This window comes from Nomascus leucogenys, chromosome 18, assembly GCF_006542625.1.
Source record: "Nomascus leucogenys isolate Asia chromosome 18, Asia_NLE_v1, whole genome shotgun sequence".
NCBI classification, from domain to species: domain Eukaryota; kingdom Metazoa; phylum Chordata; class Mammalia; order Primates; family Hylobatidae; genus Nomascus; species Nomascus leucogenys.
The window spans coordinates 4,672,971-4,693,144 of NC_044398.1; positions in this window are offsets into that span (position 1 = coordinate 4,672,971).

Genomic DNA, 20,174 nt, shown 5'->3' on the forward strand with positions numbered 1-20,174 from the left:
TCTTCTCTGCTATTTCTGAACAATGACTCCATTTGCAAAAATAATAGTGAATTTTATTTCTTAATGTCTCAGTACTTACAGTGTAAGGAGATCATATGAAGGAGTGAAAATAAAAAGTTGTGGTTTACTCAAAAGTTTTAGAGAAGCTTTACCTACAAGTTTTAGAAAAAAGCAAGGGAGTTGAAGAAAGCTGAGTTCTGTAGCCAATGCTTACCTGTAGAATAATACCTTAGAGTACCATTACCTTAGAGTTTTAAGGAAGGAGAATACTAACTATAACTATAAACCATTATGTAAGTATTTATAACATGGAACGCTAAAACGATCAAGGAGCTAAACTTTCACTGCCCAAACATAACACAAAATCTGAAAAATTGAGAATTCATTGCAAGGGAGAAAATGATGTAATTTTTAAAAAATAGCGAGGCAGTCTAATATTTAATGGAACATTGCAATGAAATATTATTTAATGTAAATAACCGCTTCCACAACCTATCTGCTTACCTAAGCTTATCTTTTAACATATTCAGGCCTTTTTTTTTTTTTGGAGACAGAGTGTCGCTCTGTCGCCCGGGCTGGAGTGCAGTGGCACAATCTGGGCTCACTGCAAGCTCCGCCTCCCGGGTTCACGCCATTCTCCTGCCTCAGCCTCCTGATTAGCTGGAACTACAGGTGCCCGCCAGCACGCCTGGCTAATTTTTTGTATTTTTTTAGTAGAGACGGGGTTTCACCGTGTTAGCCAGGATGGTCTTGATCTCCTGACCTCATGATCCGCCCGCCTCGGCCTCCCAAAGTGCTGGGATTACAGGCGTGAGCCACCGCGCCCAGCCTATTCAGGCTTTCTTAAAGTGGAGGGACATTTGTACTTAAATTTACTTTCCTATCTCAATTACTGTCTGGCACTTGAAATAGTTAAAAATGCAGTTTTAAAAAAGTAGGTACTCTTTGTAATTTGTAAAAGCAATAATTCCAGCTCAGCAGGTTATGAAGTTAGGACGAGTCCCGTGCTTTCTTGCTTAGGGACACTGAGCACCCTGAACTCCAGGAATTTATGAGCGTGGGGCTAAGTTATTTCTAACTTCAATAATGGAAAGTTCCCTTCAGGATCCCCTTCAGAAACTATTGATTTTCCAGCACAGCGCGTACTTATCAGTAATGCCAAGATTTTGTGGCATCATCTGGCCATGTCATTAGAAAATGCTGAAACCCTATTCCTTTATTTTTTTTCTTCTTTTTTAGCAAACTTCAACATATTGGGCTTTACTAGGCCCTGTGAATAATGCCATTCTACACATTGATCCAGAATTACAGATGCTCTGGAGTTTCTTTTTCTGTATGTCTTCAAAGAAGATCAAGAGGATCATGATTATACAGTCTTCATTTAATAGGGCATAAACACTATTAAAATAGTTTAATCGTATTTTGAGAAAAGAAGAGAAACAAATTCAATCAGGTTCAAGGCCAAAAGGCTGAATTAGAGTTGCCAGATTCAGTAAATAAAAACACAGTATATCCTGTATTTAATATAAATTTTATTTCAGATAAACTGATTTTTTATACAAATATATATTTTGAAAATATATTTTTATAAAAAATATATGTCATGTAATATTTATATATAATATATAATATGATATATAATATATAATATGATATATGATATATAATATATAATATATATTATATATAATGTCATATATATATATTATATATAATATGATATATAATATATTTAATATATAATATGATATAAAATATATAATCTGATATATAATATATAATCTGATATAAAATATATAATCTGATCTATGATATATAATATATAATGTTATAGATATACTAAAAACTTATTTTTTTTCTGAAATTCATATTCAACTGAGAGTCCTGTATTTTTTCAGGCAATCCTAAAACCTAGCTAGGCTTACACAATAAAGCTCCAAAAGTTTCCTACAGCTTAAGTAATGAGCATTTTATAATTTGTTAATACCTAACCTTTAGGTATCATTAAGTACTGCATTGACATAGAGTACCCATAGCAGCAAACCCTTTGAAACATGGTTCATTTATTAAATATTTGCTGAATGCCTTTATGTGTTTAGATTTATGCTAGCTCTAAGGGGCACTCCAAAAAAGTGAAAAGCAAGTCTGTATCCTTTGACCAACTTGCTTTTCACATAAGATGAATAAGTTCGAGAAACCTAACGTACAGCCAGGTAACTGTAATATCTTGTATACTTGAAATTTGCTAAGAGAATAGATCTTAAGTATTCTAACTACACATGCATACGAGAAAGTAACTATGTGAAGTGGTGGATGTATTAATTAGTTTGATTGTGGTAATCATTTCACAATGTATACATATATCAAAATATTACATTCTTTACCTTGAATACATATAATTTTTATTGACACCTTAATAAAGCTAGAAAAAAATAAGTGAAAGGCCTAGTCTGATGCCCCTTAGAAGACTAGATTCTATTTGCAAATAGGACTCACTGCTGAAAATTAATTTTTCAGCTACCCTGGGGTTAATTACTCATGAGGCTTACTTAGCTCTGCATGGGGCACCATAAAGAACCCTGTGGACTAATGGAGAATCAGGATTAGGGTAATAGCCCTTGAAATGTACCTTCTTGGGAGCTTACAGAAGTGGAGCTCCCCACAGGTAGCCACTATAGAGACAGGCAGTGGCTATTTGCTTGTTTTGCAGTAAAGGATAAGAGTAGATGTTTTGCAGTTTTTGCTGAGAGAAGCAAAACGTTGTCCTGAGTCACTGGACACTTACATTCTCTTTTCAAAACTACTACAAAAATCTTTAGGACTTAACTAGAATGTACATTGCAATTATATTTCCCTATAATCCTGTTTGTGTCAGCACATTAAAACTCCCTTGAATGTTTCTCATGTAACCACTTCTGGTTAACTCTCATCTTGAAGTTAGTACAATTTAGTCTTTGCTGTAATTTTTCATCACTGTGAAAGTCACTTTCTCAGATTTTTCAATTGCATCAAATTCACCGTGCACTCCAAATCTTATTCCACTCCCAATTTATGTAAAACCAATTGTGCTGTCAGTCTATTTATTTTAGTTAAAGTAGACACCTTATTTAAAGAGGCTTTATGACTCTCGTACTAATTACTTGTGCACTCACCTGTACTGCATGATGGGAGAAATGCACAGCCTTCACCATCATCAAAATGTTCAGTAAATACTTAATTTTTCATGTCTTTGGTTGATACTATGTGAAGATTTACAAAGAGTTACACAAAACTGGCTTCTTTTCACTAGAAGCTGAAATTGAAAAGTTGACACAGGTATATGGACAAATACAACATAAAGCAAAAGTGCAATTATTTGGCCAGATCAATGTAAGTGTGCCCAAGCTCATTTCCACTTCATAACATATGCTGGTTGTTCCATTTACTTGTAATTCTCTTCCTCCAGATCTTTGTTCTCTTGCACTCTCACTTTATTATTAATTTTTGTTGCTGTTGAAATGTTACTTTCTCAGAGAAATTTTTTTCTGATCCTCTTTTTTTAAATAGAGTTTTCTCCAACATTTTTACAAAATTACTCTCTAAGTTCTTAACTTGATTTTTATATATATGTTACCATCACACTTGTCGCTACCTGAAACTGTATTATACATCAATTTCTTTGATTATGGTTTGTCACCATAGAATGAAATTCCATAAAGGCCACAAATTTGTCTTATTTATTACTATATTTTTAGTGTTTGAAATAGTGCCTGCTACCTAGGAGGTGCTTGTTAAATTTTTGTGAGTTAATGAATGAATAAGTCTCATTTGGTTCAAAATGAAAGGTGAGGTGAAATATTGGGAACATATCAAAGAAGATGTTAAAATGGTGAAGGAAGAGTCATCAAGAACACTTGAAATAAGAGAAGGATCTTATTAGAAGGCAGGAGATTGCCTGCTTGTTGAAAAAGAATGGAGGAAAACCCAGGTGGAGAAATTCCAATTTTGAATCAATTTAGGAGCACTGAACAGTACGAAAGAGATAGCTGAGTTGTTTAGGGCAGGGGTATTTGAACAAAAAAACCTGTTGCCTCTTTTTGATTCCTGAGCTTGAGGAGTTGAGAACAATGGGTCAACAATGTTTGTTGTGGCATGATACTCAGGGACATATCTGCTAGCACCCATAGATCTGTTATCTGTTCCAAACCAAATCTGGCAGCCTGGTAGAGTGAGGATTCCAGTTGTCTTGGGTAGTAACTACACTTTCTTTCTTTTTTTTTAAATCATCTGCTACATTTCTGAGAACTAGGGAATCCCTGAAATTTTCAAGACATAGAGCACAAAGACTGGGTCTGTTTGTTATATTTTGAGTAAGAATAGAGGCTATTATTCATGAAATGCACTTTGTTATTTGAAGAAGGGAAATGTAGAAAGGGCAGTCTGCCCATTAGCCTTTTCTAAAAAGCAATCAGTATTTCCAGTGGCATCCTTAGCTGGTCAAACCTCATTGAACAGTCTTGCCCTGGGGCATTATATCTGTTGTGCCCATTTGTTATGGGTTTTTCATGAGTCTCCCAATTTCAGAATGTTGCCATGTTGTCAGACCTTGTGCCTGCCATGCTATGGCATATTGTCACAATAAGGCTTCTGATTTTAGGTGCTGTTTTATAATTATTGAAAAAGTTAGGTATGTGACAAAGGATGCTGGACTTCATAGATAAAACAAAGTCTACAAAAATTTTAAAAATTAGTCTCTAATTTTTGCTACTTGTATATATTAAAACCAATGTGAATTCTCTGAATCTTGTCCAGAGTTTCAACCTACTTAACCCACGTGATTCACATGAGAAGGGAGGCTAGGAGGGAGATGGATCGAGAAAAATGAAATAGGAGGATGTATTTCACAATAAATAATGAGAATTTTATATAAAGTTCCAATTAGAAAGAAGGTAGATTTAGGCCTTCTAAATAAACTTAAGGTTTCAAGGACCACTTGAAGAAATCTGTAAAGCGGAGGATATCAAGAGCAGGAGGAAAGATACACAGTTGTAGCCCAGATGAAGTAGTACAAGCCCCAAGAAAAAGAATGATTGTACAATGTGACCAATACTTCCCAATGGAAGGCTTTTCCATATAATGTATAACAGAAGTGGTACACATTCTTAGCAATTTGATAAAACAATTATATTTTCCAGTTAATAATCACAATAATCCTGATAGGTACAAAAGGTATTATAATATTCCCATTTTTAAGTTAAGAAAAATGAGTTCTGGAGTGTCTGAGCTTGTATGTAAGACATAAAGGCTTTTGGAACTCATTCAGTGATTACACAGAGAGAGTCTATTTCTGCTTGAAACACACAAGGTAAATTGTGTCTTTAACAACCCATCTCCTGTCAACCACCTATCCAAAAGGCAGGTGCATCATAACAGCACAGTAAGTAGAAGGTTCAGGAAGAGCATGAGAGCTTTTCTTACAGAAAGAGATCACATCAATTGCCTATTGTGAGTGGATTACCTTGTGAAAAATAAGCATGATTTAAATTTTCAGTTGGCAGTCAAAATTCAATAAACTACTTCAGTGTTGTCAAAGCTGTTTTCTGTATTCATATTACAGAAAATGGGCCACTTAATCTTTAAAAAGTGATCAATTAGTCTAGCCTACATCACTTCTTATTGACAATGCATGCTACCAGGTGGCTGCTTTTGAATCTTTAAAAAAAAATGAAAGAAAATGCCTGAAAGGAAAGGTAAAGAGTATAATGAGATATGCTAACCTCTTACAAAATTCCGAATAAACTCCTGAAACTCCTAAAATGTTAATTAGTCCTCTTGTGCTGTATGCTTATCACACCTGTTTAGTTATGCCACCACAGACATGTTCCCTGGAATTCTTCTTCTAGTTTGTGACTTCTAGTTAATGACGTCATAAGCCTTTCTCAGCACATAGTGGCACCAAAATTCTCTTGTCACTTGGTACATAGTTCATAGGGATGGGAGCAGAGAGAATCAGGCTTGTGGGCCTGGATTTTAGTTCTGAACTTGTACTAGTTGATGCATTTCTAAAACTGTACTTAAAGAAACACATGCATGCCCAGGCCCACCTTAGCCATTTTTATATAGTCAGACTTGAGTGAAGCAAAAATACCTGTGATTTTCACAAAGTGTTTCTGAAGCACAGCTCTGCTCAGAGCCCTTGCTTTACAGATTCCGATAGTGTCAAATCTATGTCATTTAGCCTGAGTCCTCTGGAAAGCTGAGCCTGAAGCAATGATTATGATTCTAATAGTTTATTTTCCAGATACAATCACATCACAGGATGTTGAGGTAAGGAATAGATGTAATCTCTTGCAACACAGTGTGCTACCATGCTGGCTACTGCATCATAGCCATAACGCAACATGTCAGATAATTCAGCAGGCTTGTTCAATCAGCAGGGAGGAATTATCTAGAAGCCTTGAAAGGAAGCACTGTACCTGGGAGTAGTATGCAGGGGAGAGAAAGGAGAAATAATTGCCTGCTTGCTTTCTCTCTGTCTCCCACTGGTCAAAATTCACTCCAGGTAGAATTACCTCTTTCCCATTTCTAGTTGCTTCATCTGGTCCTTGAGTGACTATGCAGGAATGCAAAGTTTATGTCCTGTAGGGTGACGCTTCATTTAATTCCAAAGGTAGGGTTGATCTGGCAACAGGTGGGGTTCTGACTAAGAAAGAGAGGAAGAAAGTAGCTAAAGTTTATGTCCTTCAATGCAATATTGTCACTGAAGGTGAAGGAGAGATTATTGAGGGGTTATTTCAGCATGTCAAAAAGACAAAGTTGGACTTAAAGAGGGCATATAAGATTGGGGAAAGACAGGAGCCACACAGAATACTTTGGGAAAATAAAAATTAGTGTTAAATATTGTTGATTGGCACTTGACATCTCTTTCCACCTTTCTATATTCTAACCTGCATCCCAGGAGTTGGAAGGCAAAGAGCTACATTTACAAGACTCTCTTGCTGCTAGGTTTCTGGCTGTAATTCAGATTTTGCCAATAGGTTGCACTTGTGCATAATATGTGGTAGAGAGGCCCTTTTTATGTGGCTGTGGTACCACCGACAAGTTTCTGTAGATGTGTGTACTGGCGACAACAGTAATTTCTTCACCTTTGGATTTCAGCTATAGTGGAGTGACTTTAAAAGCAAGAGTTGGCCAAGTGTGGTGGCTCATGCCTGTAATCCCAGCACTTCAGGAGGCCAAGGGGGAGGATAGTTTGAGCCCAGGAGTTTGAGACCAGCTTGGGCAACATAGTGAGACCCTATCTATAAAAAAGTTTAAAAAATTAGCTAGGCGTGGTGACACGTGCCTGTAGTCCCAGCTACTCGGGAGGCTGAGGCAGGAGGATCACTTGAGCCTGGTAGGTTAAGGACGAGGGGAGCCATGATTGTTCCATTGCACTCTAGCCTGAATGACAGAGTGAGATCTTGTCTCTTAAAAAAAAAACAAAAAAAAAACCAAAAAAAACCAACAAGATTCCAGTAGGGCCCTCTGACTTTAACTTCTTTAGCTCTTCCAACCATTTTGTAAGCACCCTCTTTCTGCATTAAAACCCTTTATGAGTCATATCCCTGGAGTAGTTTGGGTTTCCTGTAAATGCAGTAAGACAGCAGAAGCACTGAAAAAGAAGTAGAGCTTGTGGGATCTTGATACACAGACCCTCATGCTCAGCTCCTCATCTGCATTCATCGTCAGCCCAGGAATGGAAAGGGTAAGAAACAGCAAGTCTGCATGGTGGGAAGAGACAGTGTTTGGGATCAGGCTTTCAGGTTTGAATTCTAGTCTCAACACTTACTACTTAGTGAACCTTGGACTTTTGTTTCTTCAGCCTGTAAAATGAACTAATGCCTGCTCTAAACAACTTAGATTATGGCTATACAGATTTAATGAGATAATGGATATAAAAGTTCTTTTAGCAGCTGTAATGTGTCCTAAATCTTAAAATCATAAATCATCAGTACTTTGAGTAATGAATGTTGTGTGTTGTCACCTGGCCTGGAAATGAACTGGCCTAAACAATTCCAGAGGCAAGAGCAATGTGCTCGCCATTGTGTTCCCAGTTTCTAATACAGGGCTTGACATGCTGTTTGATAAATATTCATTGAATGAATTAATTAATGACAGTACCTGACAGCTTATTTACAGACTACAAGTTGTAGATGGGAAAATTAGAGTATCCCAGTGCTTGTTTTCATTCATGACTAGCCAAGACTGCTCCCTACAGAATGAGTAGAAAGCTTTTAAGGGACTCTTTGATCAACTCCTGTCCGCTTTTGGTTGGTGATTCAGCCAAGTATTTGGGAGTTGTCAGTGCATTCTTTTTTCCAGTAAATATTTGAAGAACTCCCGAATATGTAAAGTTTTCTGGCCAAATCTTATCAACAAAATAGAAATAAGGCTGTTAGGAACCTGTGGCAAACGTATGAATGTCTACCTCCACTTTGCACTCATCTATCTCATGAGGTGGTGCTGTGCAGTTTCGATTTTCCACTTATTAGCATCTCTGTGGAACATTGTACAGAAGCTGGCACAAAATGTACCAGCTAGTTTCCAACATATTCTAACAAGCCCTGTGGGTAATTCTGAGGCATATAGAAGTTTCAAAGCCAGTGGTGTGGTGACTTTCAAACTTGTCTACTGAGAAAATATTTTTACGTGATTATGCATGTATTATCGTGTGTGAAACTTTCACAAAATCATTCTGAACCTTACCACCTGAAATAAAGGATATTTCCTAATATGTTCGGTTCTACTGTATGCTAATCTGTTTATGTTTTTGTAAAATGCTGGTTGTGACTCACCAAACTGATTCCACAAATCCCATGTGTTAACACCTATAGTTTGAAAAACATTGGTGTAAAACATATTAGACTCAGCTTAAGAAATATGGCCTCTAATAATGTTACCACCTTACATTTGTGTAACAAAAATCATTTTATACATATTTTTATTTTCACTACACAAGAGCCAATATGTATATTATGACTCCCAATTTTACAGAAGAGGAAACAGATGTTACCTGGAATTATAATGCTACTGAACCACATATTGGAACTACATCTTATTCCAAAGTACACTGATATTTCTGTTACGCATCTAGTTCAGTAGTTTGGGTACAACTTTTGTCATAAATAAGCTTTGTTACTTGTGGCGAGTTATTTCCCTTTTCCACACTTCAGTTGCCCCACTTATAAATAGCTTGAGGGTGGCCTAGGGTGGAGGAGTGGGGGACTAGGACTGGTTGAGCAAAAGATTGGGAATGGGCTCGTTTTCTGCCTCAATCCTGACTGAAAGAATGCCATTTTCTTTCAGGAAAGACAGACAGACACACACAATTTACTAATTCCTTAAATTATAAATTTTATTATTTATCTTTTGATAATAACAAAAATTAACAGCTAAAATTTATCGAGCACTCCTTCCACTTCAGGAACGGTGCTTAGAGCTTTAGATACTTGATTAAATCCTCATTACCTTAAGAGTTAGATGCCATTGTCATCACCATTTGCAGAAGCAGAGATTGATGCTTGAAGAGTTAAGTAGTTGCCCAAAGATACCCAGCCTGTTTGGCACACTGGGAGAGCAGTGAGCTTACTTCAGAAGATTTAACCACCAAGCCACACTCCTGGCAAGGTGGTGATCTTGGCCACTATGCCAGATTGTCTACTTCCAGGAAACACCATTGAACACAAGTGACTGCAGTATGTCTTATAACAGAGTTTTCCTGGAAACCAATCGAACTAAATCAAAAGAGTAACACTTCGTGAATTGCTGTCTCTTAACTTCTGTAACAGATTACTGGCATAGCTGATACCGGAGTTGAGTTGTTAGCTAAAACTTCCAAGTGCTCCTTCCATTCTAAATGTTTCTGTTGTTTGCTAAAGTGATTTTTTTTTAAAGACTACGTAAAATCCACGTTTCCTTCAAATTTGGCACTTTTAATCTGTTCCTAACTAGTAGTTTGTCAAATCACCTGGAATTTCAGAACTATTATCTAAACAATTTGTGTGCTGACTTCAGAAGTTTTCAAAGTTGGGTGAGCATAATAAACCTTTTGGGACAGGGGAATATCAGAATTTCTGTTTTTTTTTTTTTTTTTTTTTTTTTTTTGAGACGGAGTCTTGCTCTGTCACCCAGGCTGGAGTGCAGTGGCACAATCTCAGCTCACTGCAAGCTCCGCCTCCCGGGTTCATGCCGTTGTCCTGACTCAGCCTCCTGAGTTGCTGGGACTACAGGCACCTGCCACCATGCCAAGCTAAATTTTTTTTGTATTTTTAGTAGAGGCGGGGTTTCACCATGTTAGCCAGGATGGTCTCAATCTCCTGACCTCATGATCCGCCCGCCTCGGCCTCCCAAAGTGCTGGGATTACAGGCGTGAGCCACTGTGCCCGGCCAGAATTTCTGTTTTTATCTCCTCTGTTTGAAAGTTTATGTTTGTGCAGAGTACATTAGTGTAGTCATACATGTTTAAATCAATAAATAAGTAAACAAATATTTATTGTGATTGTGTGATCAAAAATTATAGAGACTATTGATTTAGTCACTTTTCTATGTGAAGCTTGATTTTATCTGTTGATAGGGATAAGGTCTGTATTCGGCTTGTCTATTGCTGTGTAACAAACCATCCCCCAAACTGGTAGCTTAAAACAATATCAATATTTCATTTTCTCACATAGTTGCAATTTGGGCAGGACTCAGAGGGTCAGCTTGTCTTTGCTCTATCACAGTGGCTTGAAAGCTGGGCCGGAGCCATCTGAAAGCTGCTCACTCACAGGTGTGGTAGTGAGGTTGGCTGTTGTCTGGGAAGATGCAAATGCTTTGAGACAAAAATGTCTGGAGCTCCTCAGCATTTCTTTCTTTCTCTTGTGGTCTTTCCATGTGGTCTCTCCAGTATGGCAGCTTCAGAGTAGTGAGACGTATTACACAGCAGCTAGGGCTCTGGAAGTGAATGTCCCAAGGGAGAGAATCAGTCAGAATCCCGATGACCTTTTCTAATCTAGCCTTGGAACTTGTACTTGCTCACTGCTGCCACATTCTATTCTTTAGAAGTAAATCGCTTGGTGAATAAGACTTGTTGATTGGAGGAGTGTCAAATAATTTGCTAACATACATTAACACCCTGTACACTTTGTTCAAGTGTCACTGGTTGGGCTAGTGAAAGGCCAGTGATATGGTTGGGAGCCATATAAGTAAATTTGGGCTTTAAGTTATAAGGTGGTTGTGAATCTGAGAAACCGAGCTGATCAGGAGGGTCTCCAGGCTGAGTGGATTAAAACCACTTGTCTCATTTCCATTTCAGCCTCCTTGCCCCGTTTGGAGGTGAGGAAAGAAAAAAAGCATTAAAAGTAGACTAGGTGGTGCCCTGCTAAAGTGGGGAAGGTAGCTGGATTCCTCATCCTACTCAGGTAGGTCTGAGAGCAAGGGGTTATGGATCGTCTCACCAAAATATCATGTCTGTCAAAATGTCATAATGGGTATGTGTGTTAATAAAAAAATGTGTAAACCTTCCTTCAAAATGTCATGCCAACAATAGATATGTGTACTAGTAAAAAATGTGCATATCTCCCATCAAAAGGTCATATCAATAATAGATGTGTGTTCTAATAAAAATATTTACTTTTGCTCTAAGCACTTTCCTACTTAAGTTAATTGGTGCTACTAAAACAAGAGTATAGCTACAGGATGTTCAAAATCAATTTCTTATTTGTGCCTCTTCAAACAGTTTAGGTAAATGAAGTAAATTTACAATGTATATTTTGAGTAAAAGCATTTTCTATAAACAATGAAACATGAGTAAAATAATGTACTGTTGGTTACCTATTCCACTGAGCGTAGTAGAACTAAATTGTTTAGATTTATGCAGGTTTCATTTAAGTCGTGATTTCTAAGAGTGTATCTATTCTTGAAATTGTTCTGAAAGACTAATAACAACTTCCTTTGACATCTGATCAAATACGTTGTTAAAATTCAGAAGCCAGAGAAGAATGCAGAACACTTGGAAGTTGTTCAGAGGAGAGCCTCAAAGATGATTAAAGGGATGAGAAATGAGACCCAAGAAGGTATAATTTATTGAGATGATTCCATTTTGACAGGGCAGAGTTGGAGGTGATGACTCAATTCATGTTCTGTTGACTAGAACTCGAACTCTGTGCTCTGCCATAAACTATATTGCTATGTCAAGTAATGTTCATAATTGGGAAAATGAAAATCTAGTAATGAAAATTTTTATAATGATTTTGATTTTGTTCCTTTTTCCCTGCAACCGAATTTAAATTTCGTTAAATGTAAGGTTAGTGCATTCTCCTACTTCGAAAATGGATAATACATAGGATTCTTATTTTCACACCACATCCAGAAATAGTTTCCACAGTCTAAACTCTGAAACAGGAAAATGCCCTGGTATTCATCTTCATCCAGATGAATCAGGTCTTAATTTTAGTTTTCTGGAAAGAAATAACAGCGTGTACAAATCAAATTTTTTAAATTAATAATTGCAGCAGATTTTCAGGGCTGGCTGTTAAGTCATTTTCTATAGTGGTTGCTAATTGATTATTAGCTGTCTAGAATGACTTAAATATGATGCTACCCTAAGACACTGAAAATAGAGCTGATCTACTTGGAGCCTAAGATCTTATGAATTTTCTTTTTTTAAGCTTTACACTTTTTTTTTTTTTTGGTCACAGGCTTTTCAGTGTTCTAGTAAAAAAACCTCTTAGATTTGCAAGATTATAGATTGCCTATAAATATTCTGCAACTAATGCATTTATGTTTTAAGTCCGTAAAGGAACACTTAGTATTGCTGTATCTGCAGGTAGTTTGTTGCACATTTATGTTTCTTAATTACTATGTTAGTAAACAGTCTCTCAGGTGCTTTTTCTATGATTGATGAACTTACTTTTTATTTTGATAAAGATGGCTGTTGCATTAGTGCTTAACCTCCATAGTGTAATCATTCTTGCCCCAGACAAATTTTCTTGACCTGAAAACCAAATGTCTCTGTGGTAAATGCATTACATAAAAAAAAAGACCCTACACTCTGCTTTTTCTTCTTGTAAATCAGTTTTCTTATGTTTCACTTTTATGAGTTTCTAGTTGTGATGTTATTACAATTGATTCAGCAATGGAAGAAATTTTTAGTTGGATTTCAAAGGACTATTCTATGCAGTTGTGGTAGAAAGACATTCACTTAAGGTATTGTCTTAGTCCATTCAGGTTACTACAACAAAAATACCATAAACTGGGCAGCTTATAGACAATAAACATTTCTCAGAGTTCTAGAGACTAAGAAGTCCAAATCAAGGCACTGATGGACACTAATCCCTTCATGAGGGCCCTATCCGCTGATGTAATCACCCCAAAGGCCCTACCTCCTAATGCCATCACCTTGGAGATTAGGATTTCAATATATAAATTTTGGGGAGTACAAGTTGTGACACCATAGCAGGTATCTTGAATATATCTTGTAGTCCCAGATTTTCTAATTCTTAAGAATCATCAAATCTGATAAATTTCACATTTTACATGTCTTATGAATGCCCTACAAGTAGATGTAGGGGCTATACTCAGATTAAAAAAAGGTGGATGTCTGCATTTGCTTGTGAGACTAATCTCAGCTGCAGGCAGAATATTTCGGAAAATTGTTAGAATTTCATAGGGTAACTTTTGCTCCTTCCCAAGCGAATTATTTTTAATTTCTCTTTCCTTCTACTTTTGTTTTCCATGAGTTTTTTTGTTTTATTTTATTTTAATCTGCAGACAATTTGCAGTGATTAGATTTGTTCAAAGTAGACCCAGATTCTTTAAGACTGGTAAATCCTCTCAGATTGAAACAAAACAAAATTACAAACACATACAGACATGCACACACACGTGCATACCCACATAAAAACAAAATAGGCAGAAAGAAAGTAAACTTTTCTGTTATACTACTATTCTTGGACCTCAGAATGGTATTCATAAAAGCTTAAGGCAAAATGAGGGATGAAATCCAGATGAACTGGAACACTTGCTTTATGCCCTAAGAATTTATCTGAAAAGTTGTGGGCATATTGAATTTCACTTTAAAATTTTGTTACTAGAAGAGCTATCATTGAATGAAATTCTGCAGTGCTTCTTTTTGCAAAATTAAACATTCTTTTAGAGGGCAGAAGAGCATCTTTAACAGATCTCTTTCCAATGAACCTATTTTTTCCTGTAGTCTCTTTGAGCATCAAATTTATAAACTGTAAAGTAGATACTAGTTTATACTTGATAGAGTGGTCACGAGAATTAAATGAGAATTAGTTTTTTGAGTAATAAATGCCTACATAAATGTCAGTAGGCTTATGTTTCAGACTGACACCTGTATTATATTAATAAGTCTTCATTTAGTTTGTGTAAAGGGGATGTAAGTTGGTGTCTACTCCTGCTCTGTTAACTGATTTCTAGAGTGTGACTTTGTATAAATCCTTAAGTACTTTGAACACCGTTTTTCATTCATGTATTCATTCAGTAAGAAGGTATCAAGTGCCTACAATGTACCAGGATGCTATTGGCTCTGGGGATATAGCAGTGCAAGACAGAAATGCAGCTCAGGGAGCTGGCATTCTGATGGTGAGATGCAAGCACCAAACAAAGGAAATACGTAGGTATGTTAGAAGGTGATAAGTAGTGTGCAAAAAATAAAACTGAAAGGAGATAGAAAATGCGGGGGATTGATTTTTTTAAGTTAATTAAGGTTGTCAGGGAAAGACCTCGCTGAGAAGGTAACTTTTGAGAGAAGACCTGAAAGTGATACAGGCATGAGTCATGTCGAAATGAGAGGGGAACAATTCCAGGTAGAGAGAACAGCAAACAGAAATCTCATGCAGTGAGCGTATGTCTTGGCAAGGAGGCCAGTGTGCTGGAGGTAAGTCAATGCGAGAAAGTCACAGAAGCTGAGGCCAAAGGTGGTGAGTGGCAGGCAGAATAGGACTATGTAGAGCATTTAAGGACTTTGCTTTTTACCCTGAGTAAGAAAATGAGACGTTTGAAGATTTTGTGTGATTTAGAATTTAATGGAGTCCTTTGGCTGGAGAATATAAAATACAGGTATCAGGTTTATCCTTTAAAATCTTTTCTAGCTCTAGGTCCAAGATTCTACATTGTTTGGTAGTTTCTCCACCAATTTTCCTCCTATTATTCCAGACAGAAGGAAATCCTCTTCAGGCTCTTCTTGGTCAACTCCTGGGACCAGCTATTTGACACACTACAGGAATTAATTCTCCATGAAAGTGGAGTCAATAAGGCCAATTGAACCTTCACTTTCTCATGGCTTTAAAAAAAAATTTAAAAGAAGATCGCCGTGTTTCAGAAGTACTAAAGAAATGTTGATAGTATATATGAGGGTTCATGGTGTGTATATAAAGACCATATAGTTTTGACCTCAGCACAAGTGAGCAGCTCAGTGCAAATCAACTTGTCTTGTGGACATATAGGAAGACCCTCTCTCCTGTCCTTCTTCACAAACCTATGAAACGCTATTCTCTAAATTTTAACAAAAGTCTATTCCCTTACCAACAGGTGAAAGATTTGTCTCAATGTAATATAATCCCATGAGATTCCAGAGTGAGGAACGTGCTAGTAAATTCCAAAAGACTTTTAAGTTCTTCAAGAATGTTAAAGGAAGAAATTATCTTCAAGTGTTAAAATTATTTGCAATGCCAGCTTTATAAATTTGTTTTTACATGCTGCCTCTCTAAATCCCCCAGTACATTGTTATTTGGGCAGTAGATACTTTATTTGTGTGCTGACCTGTAGTATGTCAGATTTTAGGAGAGCAAACTCCAGTGTGAAACAGAATAGTTGTTGTTCTGTACATTCAAATGATGGCTGATGCTGTTGATTATTTAAAAAAAGAATAAGATAATTTCGCTTTTATTTATGGCATTATAATTAAGCCAAATTTTCTTTATTTGGATGTAAACTTTCTATATTTAGCAAATATACTGAGTTAGGTAGAGCAATAGGAACCTCAAATTCATTTGTATTCTGACAGAGAGTGAGAGATAGAAAGAGAGAGAACATCAATGTTCTCTGCAATGAATTTTATATTTACAAAATAAAACATTTACTGAAATAACCAACATCATAAAAAAAGATGTGGGTGGCAGTTACCGAAGGGCATCTGGATCCTCTGTAAAAGACCTTGAAATTCCCAAGCACTAAGTTTAATAAGGAAAGGATGAGAAGATCGTATTGAAATATACAAAATTAACTTGGCAGAATATTCACAATTCATTTTATGCATGTATATAAGACAATCCCCTCTGCATCACAGCGTATTAAAAAGGACATGTCGGTTGGTATTAAGGATTACATTGAGACAGAACACAAGCTAATTGTTATATGGTTAAAGGCACTATTAAAAGTGATATGGTTTAATAAGGAGTATCATGGCCTGCTGTCCAAATACAGTTACTGTCTATGCTGCCGGCTTAAGGAGATCAGGAGAATACTTCAATGAGACTACTGAGTATTAAGAAATTTATCCACCAGATTAGTTCCCAACTTTACTTCTCTTAAAAAATTTTTTTTTAAAAAACGTTACACATGCATAATAATAACATGCAATGGGTAATAATTACATCATGGAAAATGAGGTATCCATCTCCTCAAGCATTTATCCTTTGTGTTATAAACAATCCAATTATACTATTTCAATTATTTTAAAATGTACAGTTAAATTATTATTGACTATAGTCACCCTGCTGTGCTATCAAATACTAGGTCTTATTCATTCTTTCTAACTAATTTTTGGTACCCATTAACCATCTCTGCCTTCCCACCAACCCCCAAAACATTTCCTAGCCTCTAGTAACCATCCTTCTTCCAGATTTACTTCTGAATCACTTTGAGAGGTTACTTATATATGATTACTGAAAGTCAAGATAATAACCAGATTATTTGGAAGAATCATGAGTATCAAAATGATGATCAAATAGTTGACTTATCTGATCCTTTCCTTTCTACATTTTAAATTACTTCCCACCCAGCCAACTAGTGAATTTGGGGCTGCTTAGACAACCATTCTGCTCTGATATGAATTATTTGTATAGAAAGTTAAGATACCTCAGAAATCCAAATCTGACTGCTGCATGTCAGGCTCACAGCCACCGTGCCACTGTCCATCAAAAGCATACAAAACCAGCAAGAAGCCCCACAGGCTTTGATTTCGAGGTCCTTAGGCAAATGGTCTCAATTTTGAAATTATCTCTTCTTAATAGGAAGTACTCACATAGTGCTATTATATGCCAGGCAGTTGAATTTATGTAATCATCACATCAGTCCTATCTCATGTGTATCAGTTAGCTTTGTGCTGCATAAAAAAGGGCCTTAAAATTTAGTAGCTTCAAACTAACTAGATCATATGCCCAGAAGACAATAGCACTGCATATCATTCACTAGTCTGTGGGTCAGCTGGACAGTTCTGCTTATCCAGCTAGTGTATTTTCTGTCTGCTAATCTTGGCTGAGCTCTGTCATAATCTGAGGGGCCTTGGCTGGTACCAATGGACTGACTCACTGGTTCTGGCCCATGTGATTGGTCATCACCCAGCAACATGTTCCTATGATGGAAACATCATTTTTCTATGGGGAAGGCAGAGTCCTGGGAGAGAGTAGAAGAGAGCAATGTCTCTTGAAGCCTGGGCTTGGAGATAATGCATTGTCACTTCCAATGGGTTTTTTTTGACCAAAATAGTCGCAAGGCCAGCCTCTAGTCAAGGGAGGGGAACTAGATGGGAGGAAGTACGATGGATGTGAATATAGGGAGGAGTAAAGGACTGTGTCCATTTTTAGAATCTACACAAGTGGGCACAATTATTTTCATTTTGAAGATGAGGGAACTGAGATATAGAGTTTAAATGACACAGATTATATAGATTCTAAATGTCCAAATCAGAATTCAGACACCCAGGGAGAGACAGACTCCAGAATCCATTGTTTATCAATATGCTAAGTATTTATTTTGTGTGTGTATTTCCTAGATGTCACTGCTACACGTGTTGAGAAAGAAGATCGTGCTCCTTGAATCCTTTCTTGTGCAAGACCTTTGATTCCCTTGGTACCATCCATTCTATCCCATCCCCTGGACCAAATGTTTGCAATATATAACACTTCTTTCCACTTTAGTATTTTCTCCTGGTCTTTACAGTTACCTAAAAAAAATCATTAAGTTTTAAAATTTTAAAAAATGGTACATATGAATGTGTTTTTGTCTTTAGAATGCAAAAAGCTGAGAATAGAAACTATATTTTATGTAATATTTATGGTTTTTAGCAAGTTGTACAATATTTTTCAAAATTCCCAAACAAGCTCTTTCTTCTACTAGCAGGTAAATTCCATTAAGGTAGGGACCTAAACTCCAGGCTATAGTTGTTTCCCCAACAGGTAGCAAATGGGAAGTATTCAGTAAGTATGGATTAAATGGAGGAATGAAGGAAGCCACAATTTCAATTATTAGTAGTAAATATATTTAATCATTGATTTTTATCAAGTAGGTTATACTAACATTATATTCTTTAGTTTTCAAAATAACTATGTTTTTGTTTATTCAATGCCACTTTTTCTCATTATATCTTTGTATTTTATGTGTATATATATATATATATATGTTTGTATGTGGTACTATAATACTAATCCAGATTTTAAAGACTTTTTTTTTTGTAAAGGTTGAATTCGTTTTCTCTATAATTTCATGCTATGACTCCCTGTCAACCTGAAAACATGGTAGTGTTTTTAGTGCTTGTATTAAAGCTTTTGAGACTATGGAAACTTTCAGCCCATGTGGGGCCTTGAGAAAGTTGGAGCTCACAGCCCACCCCTTCCGTTGCTCTGTTGCTCGCTTGAAATCTAATCCTTGGGCTCAACTAAGTACTCTGTATTATGAGTGTTGAAAACTCCTTGAAGTTCCCTTTTGGAAACTCTTCTCGGTTACCTGGCGGGTTGTTTGCAGTGCTTTTTTCACTTTACCAATGGGAATTAAGACACAGACTGGGTAAGCAGCTTGTCAAATTCAAAATCAAGGCCAAAGGATTAGGTAGCCTAGATAAGAACTGAAGGAACTCATTTTATAGCTCCCTGTTCAAGAGCCTAAGAAATGTAGTTTGTAAGGAAAGCATGATATGGAGAACAAATACCACCTCTCTTAATCATGAATTGTGTGTGTTTGTACGAAGTTTTTGATTAGAACATACTAAAGGGTTGGTATGTGGTTAGTTTGTAGAATTGACAGTGGATTCACATGATTATTAATAGGAGAAATATTTCATGATTAATCTCATTAGCATGTATAATTGCTATCAGGAGAAAGATCATATGCCTAGAAGACAAAGAGCAAAATAAACTTATATTGATTTCTTCCTCTGGAGATTAGAACACAAGTCATCAGAATGCGCGAGTAGAGCCCCAAGTTAGAACGCTGCCTAAGTATGAGTTCTTCCTTTGTGATAAACCCCATTTTAACCCAGAATCCGTCCACATACAGCAATTGGTCTCAGGATGTTTTCCATGAATATATTTTATTACAATGATATTCTTTGTCAATGAAGATTCTGAGGTTTTATCCATTGAGAAGTAGGATTTACTCCTGAGTAACTGGTTTAAAAGTCTGTGGTCTTTACAACACATGAAATCGCCTTCTTCTCTGACCATTATTTTAATGATTTTTATATAATTACATCTTTATATAGTTAATACTGTGTGTTCATACAGTTGCTTATGTATTTTGCCCTTTTTTTTTTTTGTCTACACAGTCAGAAAAGAAGCTACTTTAGAGTGAGGGCCTCAGAGCTTTCATCATCCTGGCTCTGGTCCGTCCATCCTTTCTCTGATCTGTAGCTCAGGAGTGGGGTGAAGTAGACATGCCCTAGATGCATGTCACTGCCAGGCAGGTCCTTGGATGGGAAAGTACAAGGTGTACTCACAGAAAGGTGAGAAAAGGCACACGTGGTGGAAGCAACTTCTGCTAAAAACTTAACTGACTTAGAATCATTTTCTTCTTTTAAACTATAATTTTATGTATCTCATTAGTAAAGGCCTCATGGAAGGGAATGAAGTATGCCTGAAGAACAATTGACTGCTGCTTATATATAAAAGAAATGAAATTTAAATACAACAACAACAACACACACATCTGTGACA